Raw genomic sequence first — 17,618 nt, 5'->3', positions numbered from 1 at the left:
CCACCCTCACCCTCCTCTAGCTTATCTTTCCATGCTTCAGGCTCTCTGCCTTTATTCCTGATGAAGGGCTTTTGCCCGAAACGTCGATTTTGCTGCTCGTCGGATGCTGCCTGAATTGCTGTGCTCTTCCAGCACCACCGATCCAGAACATTATTTGTACTTATTGCCATTCGTACCTAATCTTCATAGATATCCTATTCTCCCACACACTGGATAGAAGTTAGACATGTCAAATTCTTTCCTGAAAGTCAGAGTGGGTAACTGGTGGCTCACTGCTCGCTTCACTGGGCTTCCAACTTGGAAAGCAATCACCAAAGTCTCAGTTTACATTGCATGGGCAGCAACTGCTTACACACTCCTACTCACCAAACCAGAGGCTGGCATCGGACATGAACCAGCCATACCAGGACACATTTCCAAATCACTTTGAATACAGTACTCCACTTCAATGGCACACCTCAGAGTACATTTGCATCTTTCATTGTACAGTGAGACAAGCACCCACCTCATGAATTTGACCAAGGTGCATATCAGGAGGTCCTCGCTTGTTCTCTTAAAAACCTTGCTCTCCTCTAACCTCCAAGTCAGTTCACCTAGTGTATCTGACAACCTCCTTGTTGGTCCTGTCCTATGTCAGCTTGTGCGTGGATGAAGTTGCTAATGGTTGACGCCATGGGATCCCCTCCTGCCTTGGGTGCCTGGTCTCTGCCACTGCCAGTGACCTGGCATGTTTCTTCCTTGAAGAGCTGTGGAAATATAACTGTGATGTACTCACTAGAACATGATCCCGACCGTACTTTTGCTGAAGTATCCACCGAGGCGTCAGCATCTGACCTAGTGGAAGGTGCAAGAGGCAGTCTTGCTGGTGTCTTTTCTGAGGGATCTATGCCTTTTTCCTCAGACGTAGAGGAAGAGATTATGGCTGTGGAGCTGGCCTATTTGTGGTTGAGACTGTGAAGATGCTATTGGTACCTGAGGAGATGAGAGAGGATGAGATATGAAATAGCCATAGAAAATTGGAAGCATTAAGAACATATTTACAGTGTTGGTAACAGGACAGCAGTAAAATGACTGAATTTATTTGGCTATCAGTACATGGAGGTCTCAGTATCATCCCATGAGTGGAAAAGCAGGAATTCTCTCCTCTCAGTGAATGGAAAGACAGATGTCAAAACCCTGTCACTGGACTTGGCTCTCTCTGTCCATATGTGGTAGGATACTGCATTTTGGAACCGATGTCAAATGGTGTGTAGCTTGATTTGAAATGGCATTTTTATTTAGATACTTGATTAAGAGATAATGGTAATCTTGGAAGTTTGGTGGCCCCGGGAGGCTCGCTGCACTGTGGGTTTTGTAGTTTCTCTGGGACATTACTCATTGTCATATGCCGGCACTTTGCATCTGGAACTCCATTTCCCATGTGTCCCTGCGGCAGAGGCAGCAGCTTTTCCCGCGGAAAAGACCCGCGCGAGAGCGCGTGCGGCCACATTGCTCCAACGGCAGCAGCGCCACCCTCGGCCCAGGGTGAGAACTGCACTGCCTCACTCTTCATTCTCACCAACTCCAGCTGGTGTCTCCAACACTATTACAGTATTAATTCTATTTTAGTATTAACTCCAACTGATGACTCACAATCACTATTGTAGTATTAATCCTCACTTTAACTCCAATTGATGGCTCACAATCAAGTACTGTGTTATTAATCCTCACCTTAACTCCAACTAAACCCTCCCAACACTATTATTGTATTAATCCTCAATTTAACTCCAATTGGTGGCTCACTATCACTTTTGTATTATTAATCCTCACCTTAACTCCAACTAGGCCCTCAGAATCACTATTATAGTATAAATCATCACCTCAACTCTAATTGGTGGCTCACAATCACTATTGTATTATAAATCCTCACCTTAACTCCAACTCGACCCTCGCAATCACTTATTGTAGTATTAATCTTTAATTTAATCTAGTTCCTTGCAATCATGAATAGTGTGTGTAGTAAAACATCAGGTTTTAAGTTGCTCTACCAGCTGTTAGTTTATCTTGCTCCCTAACTGTAATCGTAAAATAAAAATAAATCGAGAATGTAAAATGTCAAGACAGGACTACCATCGAAGTACGTGTGATTCCAAAAAAATAAATGTCAGTACTGTTGGTGTTTAATTTTTTGAAGTCGAATGTTACATTTTAAAACTTTTTAAAAACGTATACTTGAAGTGGGTGACAAATACAAATCCAAGCAGTTCGTTTGCCAATTGAGAAAATACATTTTAACATTTATAAAGCTTGGTCTTTTTTTGTGAAGTTTTTAAAATTTGTTGAAAACGGCATCTGGTCTCAATTACTGTTTCAGAAATTGATATTTAGACAATACAGCCATATAAAAGATTCAATGTAATAATAGAATATAAAATAATAGCTTGCAATTACAAAACATACAATAGTAAAAGAACAAATAAACCAGAAGTTAACATCCATCAAAGCAAAACTTTCCAGATGTTCAATTGTAACGGTAAACTATCGCTAAACTTTTAGCTGAATTACATCATCGTGCAAATTTAATAGTTACATTATTTTACAAATGATTAATAATTACCCGAAGTTTTGTATAAATTCTTCCCAAGTGTAGTTTGAATGACTGTACCTGCGGTAAGTATTGACTTAGACTGTGGGGACGGAGCAATGCCACGTCTCAGAAGCTGCAAACTGCTGGAATGTGCTAAAGAAAAGCTGAAGGGGAGAGATCGGAATTTCACGGGATCAAGAGGTGAGTGTTGGACTGTTAGCAACTCAATCCCTGATGAAATTTTGCTATGTATTATAATATTCAGCATAATGATGGTGACATAGCATTTTCCAGCTATAAGTGACATTGGTGCTGAAAATGTTTTGATTTAAATGACTTGTGACACCCCCGTTTTGGGACGGCACCATTTAATAGCGTGGGGCGTCAGAGAGCACAGACAGAGCTGGGATGAGAGCGGAGCAGTGATATCCTGATCTTCAGGGAGAGGATAGAAGCGGAGAACGCTCACTCAAAGCAGTGGTCACAACTACTCCAAACTCATCAGCAAGTTTGACCTCCCGAAAGATTTTGTTTGCATTATAGATAAATAACTAGATGCGTTTGGGAAGTTGGAGTATTTACTCGGTAAGTCAAGAATATGTTCGTTTAAGTACATGTTTCAATAACCATAATCTTGCAGAATGTGTTCTGAGCTGCTTGTATTGTGCGGGGAAGTTCTGCAACAACAACAGAACGTAGAGACTCCGCGCGAATGTGTGCAGTCTGATCACAGTCCCGAGCAAACTGCATTCGGTGGTCAGTTTGTTATTTATAGATAAAAACGCACACAAATAGCCTGCTGTCTTTCTGGACATTGCAGTTGTATTAGAAATCGGGTTAATTTAAGACGTGCTATTTTCTTCCAAAAGAAGGATCATGTAAGTATGGTTATCAACAATTTGAGTTGATTATACTAGGGTTGCGGTTTTAATTTAGTGTCAAAATTGAGTGAATACAAAGAGAATACAAAGGTAAAATATTGTTTACTTTAAAAGAAGGATGCACTGACTGACTACATGACTAAAATGCAGAATTGGTTGCCTTTCTGGAGAATGAACAGTGCATTGTGCAATTATTATGTCGAATAGTTTGACAGTGTTTGAGATTGTATTTTAGACAAATTCTCATCTCTAACGAAGATGCACCTTGTTTACATTCCAATATTTACATCTTCGCGGACTTAAGGTGGGGGGGGGGGGGAAGTGGGGAAAGTTTAACCTCTTTAATTTATCTGTCTCGAATGTTTAAATCTGGATGCGACCTTTCATGAATGAAGTGAAAAATCCCCCGGCGTTAAGAAATTTGATCAAAGGAATCTGTTGCCATCGCACTTGTACGTTCTTTCTAATTTTGGACCTTCGCGATTCACTCTCAACAATTACTGTCATTAGCAGTCATGATATTCAACGGACCTTCAATGGGATTAGGGTTTGTTTTTGTGTTTGATAAGTATTGCCAATGTTTTCTGTGTGCACTTTTAAAGTGATGCGCATTTATGTTAATAGTTTATTGAGTGCAGATTTGCAGTAGATGATGGAAAGTTGAACGCGATCGTTCTGTTGAATGTGCAAGTAATCCTCATCTGACTCCGTATTGGGAACAGATAATTTACATTTGACATAATGACAGCTTGGGGGCGCTGTTGAACACGATGAGATAACAAACTGGAGACGCTCGAAGAGAGACATTGACAGGATAACCCCTGCGTTAGTCCTGTAAATAGTGATTTAAACTACTTTGCTTAAAGTGTGTGGGGGGTTTATTTTGTATGGGTTTTAATTATTTAATGGGGTTCAGATATTCTGTTTAATTGACAAAGAACTGGAGAAGGGTCCTGCTCCCAAAACGTTAACTCTGATTTCTCCCCAAGATGCTGCCAGACCTGCTGACATTTTCTAGCAATTTCAATTTTTGTGACAGGTATTATTTTTACTAATGCATTTTTTGTTTTAACTTGTAAGTCAGTCCTGCACAATTTTATCTTTATACCTTGTTACTGATTTTCCATACCAAAGAGCAAGATAACTCATCCAGAAAGTGTTAGAGTTACAACACACAATTAAAAATAAAATATTGTGGATGCTGGAGATCTGAAACAAATGTAGAAAAGTCTGGAGAAACTTAGCAGGTCTGGGAGCATCTGTGAGCAGAGAAACAGTGTTTACAGCATGCAACATTGTTTATGTTGTAACAATGTTGTCTGAAGTTGTATTTCATAGAAGAGGATTGTGAAAAAAAAGTTCAATACTTAAGTTTTTTTTAGACACAATAATATGCAGTTTGACATCAGTAATGGATTGGATCTGAAAATAAATGTCTTGCACTACTTAAGTTATTTTTCAATGACTTGTTGCTTTGTTACATTCCAGTACGCTGAGGATTTATATGTGTACCCTGACAATTTATTTTCTAGAAACAATCAGCTTATAAATAAGTGAATTGCTCACATTATTCTGGCAGTGGTGTTGTTGGCTGAATGCATTATAGCATTAATAATTAATTTTTGTGCTCAAACAGGGTGCATTTTGGAGCAGTTGGTACACTGATGTCCTGATTTAACTTTTTTTACACATCTGATTTAAAACAATAAAACAAATGTTGCAGAGTACCACTGAATTCTTTACGATGCATATTTTAAAAAAATCGATGGCTAACAGTTGTATTAAATACAAAGTTATTTATTCTCAAATCAGAATAATTAATTCTCTCACAAAGTATCTGAATAACCAAATGATTTCCTTGTATAAATTTGGTTCTCTGATTTTCTGTTGCTGGGGTTACTTTATTTTTCTGATAAGGTCTGTCATAAAGACATGACTTTTAATTTTTTAATAATTCATAACTTTAAACAGTGAATGATCAAAGCAAGTATAAACTATTTTCTTTCTTGATTAGGGATTTTTGCTGCCACCAAAGTGAATGTTGAATAACAACATTGACTTAAATAATATTTATGGGACTTAATTTTAGAAAGTGTTCAAATGCATTAATTATATTTGCATTGTTATCCGTCATTATCAAGAAATGCCATATCCGTTACAAGATATTTCCTGAAGAAGGGCTTATGCCCGAAATGTCAATTCTCCTTCTCCTCGGATGCTGCCTGGCCTGCTGTGTTTTTCCAGCACGACATTTTTCAAAACAAGATATTTCCTGTCTTGTTCTATTCATAATTCCATTTTCCTTGAAAAATTTTAAAAAATATTTTAGTAAGTTGCAGATAGTATGTACTGCAGTTGAAAAAGGAGAGTAAACACAAAATATGGGAATGCTGAAAATCTGAAATAATAACAAATGCTGGAAGTATGCAACAGATCAGGAAATATCTTTGGAGAGAGAAGCAGAGTTTTCAGATGAATTCATGGAACAGAAACTTTAATTCTACTTGTAAGTCTCCAGCTGCCACCTGATCAGCTGAGCTAGCAGTATTTTCTGGTAGACACTTACGTTTATTATGTACATATCACATAATTAGGTTTATATGCAAACTTGTTGATAATTCCCTGAATTTTATACAATTAAATAACTTAATGGCATATATATTAAGAAACTTATATTTTACAAAAGTATAACTAAATATTTAACATACTTAAAATGTTTTTAACAATGGTTGGAATTGTCTTAATTTGCAATATTCCTCTGTTGCGCTCCAATTGGTTGGAAAATATCTTCCTTCATTTATTTTTTGACAGCTCAAATGAACAGTCAAATCTTCTTATATCTGTAAGTTACAAAGACATTTTCACAAGTAGTACAACAGAATTAACTCCTAAAGCACAGCTGAAAGTTGATAGAGCCAAACAGTTTGGTGCATAAGAAAATCAGCATTGCCACCCAGTAGTTGCTAAATTTGAGTTGGTGTCGGCCTTAATCTGCTGCACCAGCTTGTAAGTGGGGAATGAACTCTTAAACAAATTGTCATCAAGATCTATATGTAACACTATAGAAGTTGAAGCAAAACAAACAGTATTTTCAGAAATATGATTAAAATTCAAAGATTTATGTGTGGCATTTATTGGCCATTTTGGTGCACACTTCCTCGGTAAAACACAGCAAAAAATGTGTGGAAACTTACTTCTTCTGTCACTCCATTATAGAGGTTTATTACATTTTCAGTTGGCTAGTATAAAATATTAAATAAAATAATGCAATATATTGACCTCTGGTTTTGACAAATTGAGTTAACTAGATGGAACAATTGAATTCTCTTGTCAGCAAGTTGTTCTCTACTATCAATGTTTTGCAATAAATGTCAAATTATGCAGAGCGTATAGACTCAGTTAGCTTAAAGGTTATTATGGATGACTGATAGCTCTGCTGCCTTTTTAAATATGCTCCACAATTTTAGTGGATTTTCAATGAGGGAAAATGCAGAGGGTAAAATAATTCTCTAAAGACATGAGTCATTCCAGTCAGCTCATTCATCATTATCTTTCTCCTTATTTAATTTACAGCATGAGTCGATCAATATTTTCACAGACTAAGCCACTATTTACAGGCACAAAACAATGATTTTAAATATCGTTTGGAGTTATTGTCCACTTATTTTGTGATGGAGCAAAATTGTTTATAAAAATAATTTATAAAACAATTAGACTTTTTGCCATATGAAACAAATCTAAACTCTTCACCAGGTATCATTGGTATTTTTTTTAGATTAGATTCCCTACTGTATGGAAACAGGCCACTTGGCCCAAAAAGTCCACACCGATCCTCTGAAGAGTAGCCTGCCTAGAACCACTTCCCTCCATTAACCCCTAACTAACACAGCTAACACTTTGGGCAATTTAGCATGGCCAACTCACCTGACCTGCACATTTTTGGATTGTGGGAGGAAACCGGAGCACCCGGAGGAAACCCACACCGACACAGGGAGAATGTGCAAACTCCACTCAGACAGTCACCCGAGGCTGGAATTGAACCTGTGGCCCTTGTGCTGTGAGGCCCTGGTTTTGTGTCTTACAGGAACTATGCAATGTACTTAAATTGACATGAGTTTTCAGTTTCGTATTTTTGAGAGCGAGAAGACAAGAAGAGTTTTATGTTACTACTGAAAGAAAACTGTGAATAGGCGAGAGCTACTTGAGTCTCCAATGTTTCAGTAGATACCTCATCAACCTTCAAACCTGCTATGTATTGCTTGTAATGGCAATTAGCCCCAGGCCAGGAAAGACTATATCACCGTAGACATTTCTCTCCTTCAGAGTGAGGGGGGGGTAGTTGGTTAGAAATCTTGAGTTACACCACTCCACATCAAGTGTGTTGGGAGCCAAAAAGACAGACCTATATCAATATGACAGTATAAATAAGAATAATCAACGCACAGGCCTTGTAGAGATGAGTTCCTACCTTCACATTCAGAATACCTCCCATTGTGTTGTGTAGCACTACCACCATGCTAAATGGACAGACAATGAAATCATTAGCAACTCAAGACTGGGCATCTATGAGGCACCGTGGGCCACCAATTGCACTCCAGCCAATCTGCAATTTCATTTAGTTTTTTGAGGGAGTGACAAAGATAATTGAAGTGGGCAAAGTGGTGGATGTAGTCTGCAGGACTTTAGAAAGGCCTTTGACAAGGTTCCTTATGGCAAGCTGATACAAAAGGTGAAGTCACATGGATACAAACTAGCTTCACCATAGAAGACAGAGAATAGCAGTGGAAGGGTATTTTTCTGACTGGAGATCTGTGACCAGGGCTGTTCTGCAGGGATCAGTGCTGAGACCCCTATTGTTTGTAACATATAAAATAGATATGGAGGTGAATGTCCGTGGTCTGATTAGTAAACTTGTGAATGCCAACAAGATTTGAATGTGGATAGTAAGGAGAATTGCCAACAGATAGGCTGGAGACTTGGGTGAAGAAATGGCAGATGGAACTTAATCCAGATAAATGTGAGGTGACGCTAATGCAGAAGGGAATTACACAGTAGATGGCTGACTGTTAGAAGTATTAACATACAGAGGGATCTAGCTGTGTAGGTCCACAGTTCCCTGAAAGTGGCAGCACAAGTTAATAAGGTGGCCAAGAAGGTGTATGTCAGGTCTCCTCAGGTTGTTATATACATCAATAAGATCACCTTTCATTCCACTAAACTCTCATGGATATAAGTCGAGAGCGTGGTGATGGAAACGCACAGCAGGTCAGGCAGCCACTGAGGTGCTTTTCCAGCACCACACTTTCAACTCTAATTTCCAGCGTTTACAGTCCTTACTTTCACCTAATCCAATGGATATAAGCCTGATCTGTCTCACCTTGTTGAAGGAGACTCTGGAAAATGTTGAACATTTATCATACCTTGGCAGCCTCTCTCAAAAGGCCATCATTGAGGAGAAGATCCAACACTGGATCATTTGCACCAACTCGGCCTTTGACAAATGATTGCGTTGAGTCTTTAAGAACAAAGACCACTGAAAGTTGATAAAAACCCTGGTGTACAGATTAGTTCTCATCGTCACACTCCTGTATTGCAGTGAAGCCCAGACTATGTATCAGTGAGTGAAAGAATGTATAGAATGTGAAAGAAATTCCATCAGCAATGCATCTACACATTTGCCCAATTCAATGGGAAATCCATGAAACAAATGCAAGTGTCTTTCCTGAAGCCAGCTCCATGAGCATTTAGGAATATCTCCTGCAATATGAACTTTGATGGACAGGACATGTTGCAAAATGGCTGGAAACTGTAAATCCTGCCAAGTCTGTTTCCTCAATTATCAATTGGCCAATGTTCCAGGGGAGAATAAAACATTTCACAACTCTCTGAGCTGTTCTTGAAACATAGTGTAATTAATAGTAATGAATGGGAGGAGCCTGCTGTGAATTTTTCAGGATGACAACAATTTGTCCATCGAGTTGCATCAAGCTTTGACTCCCAAGATTTTAATTACTGAAAGAAAGGAGCAGCAGAGAAGCCAAGAACAGGAAATAAATCCTGCACATTGAAGATTTGCTTCCCCATTGGCCAAAGATCTACAGGTCAAAGAACAGCCTGTCTAGTCACGTAATGAGCCATGGCAGAAACTTGAGACTTTGAATAGGTGTCCTTTTCAAATTGTGGGACGGTTTATGGCGAAAATCCCTTTGCATCTCGATGGTTCATTGGGATGATTCCTTCAAGAGCAATCAATCAAGTCTTCATTTCTCAGTACTCACCTGTGCTGAACTGAGATGCTTAAACAAAACAACTTCTGTATGAACTCTCCTCACTCCTTCTAGGTGTTGGATTTGTGGAACTTATTGCTGCAGAAGGTTATGGAGGCCAACTGATTGCGTCTCAATGAGAGATCTGGACAGTTTTTTTGATTGTAAGGGTATCAAGGATTATGGGGAAATGGAAGCAGAATGAAGTTGAGAAACGTATCAGCCATGATCGAGTTGCTGAACACATTTGATTGGCCAAATAATCTAATTCTGTTCCTATATGCTATGGTCTTATGGGTAAATTTTGGCTCCCTTACAGGATTTGCAGAATATTTGTATTTGCCCACTACTGCAGGATCAGCCTGTTCTATTCCTCTGTTATGATGAAGAGTCACCAAACTTGAAACATTAACTCTGCTTTACCCTCCACAGTTGCTTCCCAGATCTGCTGAGTTTTGCCAGCAATTACTGTTTTTTGTTCTATTCCTCTATTATATTGATAATGCTGTGGATGCAAATTTGATCTTGCAAATTTCAATATATCAGTTCCTTATTATTAAAAGTTTAATTTGTCAACTAGTTTCTTCTGTACCCAGATTTCTCTGTCTCTCTTTTCCAACCCAGGCACCTCAAATTTGAATAAAAACCAAGAGAACTGCAGATGCTGTAAATCAGAAACAAAAATAGAAATTGCTGAAAAAGCTGAGCAACTCTAGCAGTATCTGTGGAGTGAAATTAGAGTTAATGTTTCAGGTCGAGTGTAGAAGGTCTGAGGAAAGGTCACAGGACCTGAAACGTTAACTCTGATTTCTCTCCACAGACGCTGAACTTTTCCAGTAATTTCTGTTTTTGTCCTCAACTTTGAATTTTGGCACAAAGTGAATGGTAGCTCCTTGGTTAGTTACAATCCTATTGTCTTTTTCCTTAATTTAAGCTCTTCTCAATCTTTAGACTTCAGATGGTGCTTCATGCTTTGGACCTTTCTGGATATGATTTGAGCAACTTCAAACCATTTTCTTTCAGGAGGGAGATCAGGAGATGTGGGGTAGACCTGTCACCATCTGTGGGGATAGGGAAAAATTTGAGGATTTGTGTTTTATCTGACTTCAACCCCAGGGCATCAATGTGGACTTCAACAGCTTCCTCATTTCCCCTTCCCCCACCTCATCCTAGTTTCTAACCTCCAGCTCAACACTGTCTCCTTGACTTGTCCGACCTGCCTAGCTCCTTTTCCACCTATCCACTCCACCCTCTCCTCCCTGACCTATCACCTTCATCTCCTCCCCCACTGACCTATTGTACTCTATGCTACTCTCTCCCCACCCCCACCCTCCTCTAGCTTATCTCTCCACGCTTCAGGCTCTCTGCCTTTATTCCTGATGAAGGGCTTTTGCCCGAAACGTCGATTTTGCCTGTCCTCGGATTTTGCCTGTCCTCGGATGCTGCCTGAACTGCTGTGCTCTTCCAGCACCACTAATCCAGAATCTGGTTTCCAGCATCTGCAGTCATTGTTTTTACCTTATAGCTCTAGCGGTGTCTTCTGCAGTGAGGGCAGTTGTTCCTTTATTCTTTTTGGGATTGATGGGCCTACGGTGCAGATTTAGGATGCTTTTGTTTTAAGATTCCTGTGGTGTAATTTTTAAACGTGATTTCTGGACATTTTTTGCCTTTTCCTTACCTCACTAAAATTACTTTTATGCATTGAATGTTTCTCGCTCTCCTGCGAAGCTGTTGATGGAAGCTCATCTTTGATTTTTCCTTGTGCTGTTTCATCTGTTGCATTTCCCTCCTTGACTTCCATTTCTTTTCCTCTTCCACAAAGGGTCTTGATTATCTTTCCATGTTCATTATGAGCATGGATTCTATAGAGGAAGTGTTAACTGTTTCTTTCACAAGTTCTGGTTGATCTACTTTGTTTCTTTCACAGAGTTCAGATATAATCGTTTAAGATTTTCAACATTTGCACCTTTTCTCAATATACGTAATGTACAGAGAGAGAAGTCTTCATTTCGTTTTCTGTTGCTGTTCAGGATACAAAGTGTTAAAAGATATTTGGTGCATCAATAGTTATGTGCACATTTTCCATTGGGTATTTAAAAATGTAATCAAGAAAAGAAAACAAAATGCAGTAGAGCATTTAACAAGTGTGGGTTTTGTGACAGACAGCTCTTTAGTTCTTTCCTTACCCATACTAATTAATTTTGCAATTAAAAATTATAATTTATATTCTAGTATCAGCAATCTTGTGATTATACTTTTTACAGGTTATAAACAGTATATTTTGAACTCTTAACTAACACTTATAGTATTCTTGTTTAAATGAGACTGCAATATGAAATGCCTGGCTGATGATGTTTAAATAAATGCACAAAACATTGCCTTGAGATTTAGCTCACCTCAATAAACCACACAAAATTTGCTGCCAGGTATTATGTCATCAAAAAAAATTCAGTTTACCACTGACTTCCCAAGTATAATCACAACAGAATTGATACATAATGTGTAATATATGAACGATTGAAATAAAAGTTCATTATGCCTTATGCTTTCAAATCAAGGATTGATAGTTTTTTTGGGAGTTGAACTTTGTATTCATTAATATAATCACTGAAATGACGAGGACTTGAGCATTATTTTACATTTTGCATCCATTTTCGGCATCAGATATACTCTGAATAGGTGTGAAGCAGACTAGATGTTGAATTAAGTTTTTATGTTTCCAAAATGGTATACTTTATTCATTGAACTCAGAAGAATTGCCCTGTTCCAATATATAATTTTGTTTTCAGAGGGAAGCTCAATGCTGGTGTCAAAATGGAGCCCATGCTGTAGTGAACACTACCTGCACTCTCTGAAGTGGGATAGAAAGCTCTAGTCTACTGAAACTAGTACATACTGACCAGGGGGCCAGAAAGGCATTACAAATATAGAATGTTTTATTTTTATTTAATACTAGTAAAGAAAGAATAACTTTCTAAGAACAGTTAATGACAGTATTTTTAATATGTAAAATGTTGATGGAGGCTGGGAAGGAGAATTTAGAAGCTCGCTGCATGGGGTAACCTAGTGGCTCATGTGTAAAGTTGACAAGGAAAATCTAAATGGGAAATGTTGATGCATCATTGATCATGGTAAAAATTGAATAGGAATTTTGACAGCATTTAACATTTGCGGGCAAGAAACACATGTACGTGTTTGGGATTCTGTTGCCATTATTTTCACAGGTACAACTCTAACTTAAGCAGTCTCAAAATATGGTTCGAGCAGAAGCTTGATTAAAATATTCAGCTCTACGTGCTAAGCCACTGACAGCTGGGTGATATGCAAATGTGCTGTTGTTTGAAAGAGTTTGCAACAGTGACACATGGAGCATTCAAAAACAGAATTTCAGTCATTGAGGCAACATCCAGCACTTTAATGTTGACAGGTTCCTTTAATCTTTGCTCATCTTTGGAAGAGTGACTTTTAACAATTAACACAGCCAGCAGAAAGAGATTGGTTGCTCAGTTTGAATTATTTTTGCACTTTAAGCTAGGACCATACTTTAAACTAAAACATTAACTTGAGGTGCATCAACTACTTAGTTAATTGAACTAAAATGTCACGTGAATGAAAACCTTTTAACTGATTTAAATATATACAGAATGATTAGAGAGATTGGAGACCAGCAAGATCCTGTACAAGGGTCTTGTACGTCTGCAGGTAGGGTCTTCAAGTTGAGGAATGTTGATATGGAGTTTTTTTTAGATTAGATTACTTTACAGTGTGGAAACAGGCCCTTTGGCCCAACAAGTCCACACCGACCCGCCGAAGCGCAAACCACCCATACCCCTACATTTACCCCTTACCTAACACTACGGACAATTTAACATGGCCAATTCACCTAACCTGCACATCTTTGGACTGTGGGAGGAAACCGGAGCACCCGGAGGAAACCCACGCAGACACGGGGAGAATGTGCAAACTCCACACAGTCAGTCGCCTGAGGCGGGAATTGAACCCGGGTCTCTGGCGCTGCGAGGCAGCAGTGCTAACCACTGGGCCACCGTGCCGCCCACTACCACCGTGCCACCTATAAGCCGCCGTTCTCTTTTGGTGTAGAAGTCACCTGTACAAGAAGGACAGTTTGCACCTGCATTGGAAGGGGAGTAATATACTGGCAGGGGGATTTTCTAGAGCTGCTCGGGAGGATTTAAACTAGTAAGGTGTGTGTGTGTGTGTGTGTGGGGGGGGTGGTGGTTGGGACCCAGGGAGATAGTGAGGAAAGAGATCAATCTGAGACTGGTACAGTTGAGAACAGAAGCGAGTCAAACAGTCAGGGCAGGCAGGGACAAGGTAGGACTGACAAATTAAACTGCATTTATTTCAATGCAAGGGGCCTAACTGGGAAGGCACAGGGCATGGTTAGGAACATGGGACTAGGATATCCTAGAAATTACAGAAACATGGCTCAGGGATGGGCAGGACTGGCAGCTTAATGTTCCAGGATACAAATACTACTGGACGGATAGAAAGGGAGGAAAGAGAGGAGGGGGAGTGGCGTTTTTAGATAAGGGATAGTATTACAGCTGTACTGAGGGAGGATATTCCTGCAAATACATCCAGGGAAGTTATTTGGGTGGAACTGAGAAATAAGAAAAGGATGATCACCTTATTGGGATTGTATTATAGATCTCCTAATAGTCAGAGGCAAGTTGAGAAACAAACTTGTAAGGAGATTTCAGCTCTCTGTAAGAATAATAGGGTGGTTATGGTAGGGGATTTTAACTTTCCAAACATAGAATGGGACTGCCATAGTGTTAAGGGTTTAGATGGAGAGGAATTTGTTAAGTGTGTACAAGAAAATTTTATGATTCAGTATGTGGATGCACCTACTAGAGAAGGTGCAAAACTTGACCTACTCTTGGGAAGTAAGGCAGGGCAGGTGACTGAGGTGTCAGTGGGAGAGCACTTTGGTACCAGCACCATAATTCTATTAGATTAAAAATAGTGATGGAAAGGATAGACCAGATCTAAAAGTTGAAGTTCTAAGTTGGAGAAAGACTAATTTTGAAGGTATTAGGCAAGAACTTTCAAAAGCTGATTGGGGGGCAGATGTTCACAGGTAAAGGGACAGCTGGAAAATGGGAAGCCTTCAGAAATGAGATAACGAGAGTCCAGAGAAAGTATATTCCTGTTAGGGTGAAAGGAAAGGCTGGTTAGGTATAGGGAATGCTGGATGACTAAAGAAATTGAGGGTTTGGTTAAGAAAAAGAAGGAAGCATATGTAAGGTCAGGACATTTCGAGTGAATCTTTAGAAGAGTATAAAGGAAGTAGGAGTATACTTAAGAGGGAAATCAGGAGGGCAAAAAGGGGACATGAGATAGCTTTGGCAAATAGAATTAAGGAGAATCCAAAGGGTTTTTACAAATACATTAAGTTCAAAAGGGTAACTAGGGCGAGAATAGGGTCCCTCAAAGATCAGCAAGGCGGCCTTTGTGTGGAGCCACAGAAAGTGGGGGAGATGCTAAACAAGTATTTTATATCAGTATTTACCACTATAAACACTGGAGGAAACATCAAAGAAGCGCTTCGCAGGAGGCTCCCAAGCACTGATGATGTCACCTAGCGAGGGGACGAAACGTTTGCAACAAAAACTTCCAGCTCGGCGAACAGAACCACAACAGTATTTACTGTGGAGAAGGATATGGAAGATATAGACTGTAGGGAAATAGATGGTGACACCTTGCAAGATGTCCATATTACAGAGAAGGAAGTGAAACGCATAAAGGTGGATAAATCCCCAGGACCTGATCAGGTGTACCCTAGAACTCTGTGGGAAGCTAGGGAAGTGATTGCTGTGCCACTTACTGAGATGTTTGTATCATCGATAGTCTCAGGTGAGGTGCCGAAAGACTGGAGGTTGGCTAATGTGGTGCTACTGTTTAAGAAGGGTGGTAAGGATAAGCCAGGGAATTATAGACAAGTGAGCCTGACGTCAGTGGTGGGCAAGTTGTTGGAGGGAATCCTGAGGGACAGGATGTACATGTATTTGGAAAGACAAGGACTGATTAGGGATATTCAACATGGCTTTGTGCATGGGAAATCATGTCTCACAAACTCGATTGAGTTTTTTGAAGAAGTAACAAGAGTATTGATGAGGGCAGAGTGGTAGATGTGATCTATATGGACTTTAGTAAGGTGTTCGACAAGGTTCCCCATGGGAGACTTGTTAGCAAGGTTAGATCTTCAAAGTTTGTGAAAAGATTTGTAGCTCGGGTGCTCGTTGTTGTGGTTCTGTTCGCTGAGCTGGGAATTTGTGTTGCAGACGTTTCGTCCCCTGTCTAGGTGACATCCTCAGTGCTTGGGAGCCTCCTGTGAAGCGCTTCTGTGATCTTTCCTCCGGCATTTGTAGTGGTTTGAATCTGCCGGTTCCGTTTGTCAGTTCCAGCTGGCCGCTGCAGTGGCTGGTATATTGGGTCCAGGTCGATGTGCTTATTGATTGAATCTGTGGATGAGTGCCATGCCTCTAGGAATTCCCTGGCTGTTCTCTGTTTGGCTTGTCCTATAATAGTAGTGTTGTCCCAGTCGAATTCATGTTGCTTGTCACACACACAGATGACAAGCAACATGAGTTCGACTGGGATAACACTACTATTCTAGGACAAGCCAAACAGAACAGCCAGGGAATTCCTAGAGGCATGGCACTCATCCACAGATTCAATCAATAAGCACATCGACCTGGACCCAATATACCGGCCACTGCAATGGACAGCTGGAACTGACAAACGGAGTGGCAGATTCAAGCCACTACAAATTCCAGAGGAAAGATCACAGAAGCGCTTCACAGGAGGCTCCCAAGCCCTGAGGATGTCACCTAGACAGGAGACGAAACGTCTGCAACACAAATTCCCAGCTCGGCGAACAGAACCACAACAAGGTTAGATCTCACAGAATAAAGACAGAACCAGCCATTTGGATACAGAGTGTGGTGGTGGAGAGTTGTTTTTCAGACTGGAGGCCTGTGACCAGTGGAATGCCACAAGGATCGGTGCTGGGTCCTCTACTTTTTGTCATTTACATAAATTATTTGGATGTGAGCATAAGAGGTACAGTTAGTAAGTTTGCAGATGACACCAAAATTGGAGGTGTAGTGGACAGTGAAGAAGGTTACCTCAGACAAGAACAGGATCTTGATCAGATCGGCCAATGGGCTGAGAAGTGGCAGATGGAGTTTAATTCAAATAATTGCGAGGTGCTGTATTTTGGGAAAGCAAACCTTAGCAGGACTTATAAACTTAATGGTAAGGTCCTAAGGGAGTGTTGCTGAACAAAGTGATCTTGGAGTGCAGGTTCATAGCTCCTTGAAAGTGGAGTCGCAGGTAGATAGGATAGTGAAGAAGGCATTTGGTATGCTTTCCTTTATTGGTCAGAGTATTGAGGACAGGAGTTGGGAGGTCATGTTGCGGCTGTACAGGACATTGGTTAAGCCACTGTTGGAATATTGTGTGCAATTCTGGTCTCCTTCCTATCGGAAAGATGTTGTGTAACTTGAAAGTGTTCAGTAAAGACTTATAAGGATGTTGCCAGGGTTGGAGGCTTTGAGCTACAGGGAGAGGCTGAACAGGGTGGGGCTGTTTTCACTGGAGTGTCAGAGGCTGAGGGGTGACCTTATAGAGGTTTGCAAAATTATGAGGGGCATAGATCGGATAAATAGACCAAGTCTTTTCCCTGGGGTGAGGGAGTCCAGAACTAGAGGGCATAGGTTTAGGGTGAGAGGGGAAAGATTTAAAAGAGACCTAAGGGGCAACGTTTTCACATAGAGGGTGGTATGTGTATGGAATGAGCTGCCAGAGGATGTGGTGGAGGCTGGTACAATTGCAACATTTAAGAGGCATTTGGATGGGTATACGAATAGGAAGGGT

The 17,618-nt window shown here is 40.1% G+C and overlaps 1 protein-coding gene and 1 long non-coding RNA gene across 5 annotated transcripts in view; one reads left to right on the top strand and one right to left on the bottom strand.

The window, feature by feature from the left end:
• LOC122549857 overlaps positions 1-2,752 on the bottom strand; it is a 14,478-nt gene extending 11,726 nt beyond the window's left edge. Inside the window, exons 1-2 of one of the 2 annotated variants that reach the window (XR_006311682.1) lie at positions 2,645-2,752; positions 776-972 (exon numbers count right to left, since the gene is read on the bottom strand). This is a non-coding gene — a long non-coding RNA (uncharacterized LOC122549857). Of the gene's footprint in view, positions 1-775; positions 973-2,596 lie in introns of both variants that reach the window. The other variant, XR_006311681.1, reaches the window with a different exon arrangement.
• sema5a (sema domain, seven thrombospondin repeats (type 1 and type 1-like), transmembrane domain (TM) and short cytoplasmic domain, (semaphorin) 5A) overlaps positions 1-17,618 on the top strand; it is a 293,417-nt gene that overhangs the window by 83,167 nt on the left and 192,632 nt on the right. For 2 of the 3 annotated variants that reach the window (XM_043689989.1, XM_043689988.1), the window contains exon 1: positions 2,985-3,151. The exons of the other annotated variant lie outside the window; for it this stretch is intronic. The gene's annotated coding sequence lies outside the window, so the exon portion shown is untranslated. Of the gene's footprint in view, positions 1-2,984; positions 3,152-17,618 lie in introns of those variants that run through there. 3 annotated transcript variants of the gene reach the window in all.

The sequence above is a fragment of the Chiloscyllium plagiosum genome, chromosome 5, assembly GCF_004010195.1.
Source record: "Chiloscyllium plagiosum isolate BGI_BamShark_2017 chromosome 5, ASM401019v2, whole genome shotgun sequence".
Lineage (NCBI taxonomy): Eukaryota > Metazoa > Chordata > Chondrichthyes > Orectolobiformes > Hemiscylliidae > Chiloscyllium > Chiloscyllium plagiosum.
The sequence above is the reverse complement of the archived record's forward strand: the minus strand, read 5'-3'. Positions and strand labels throughout refer to the sequence as shown.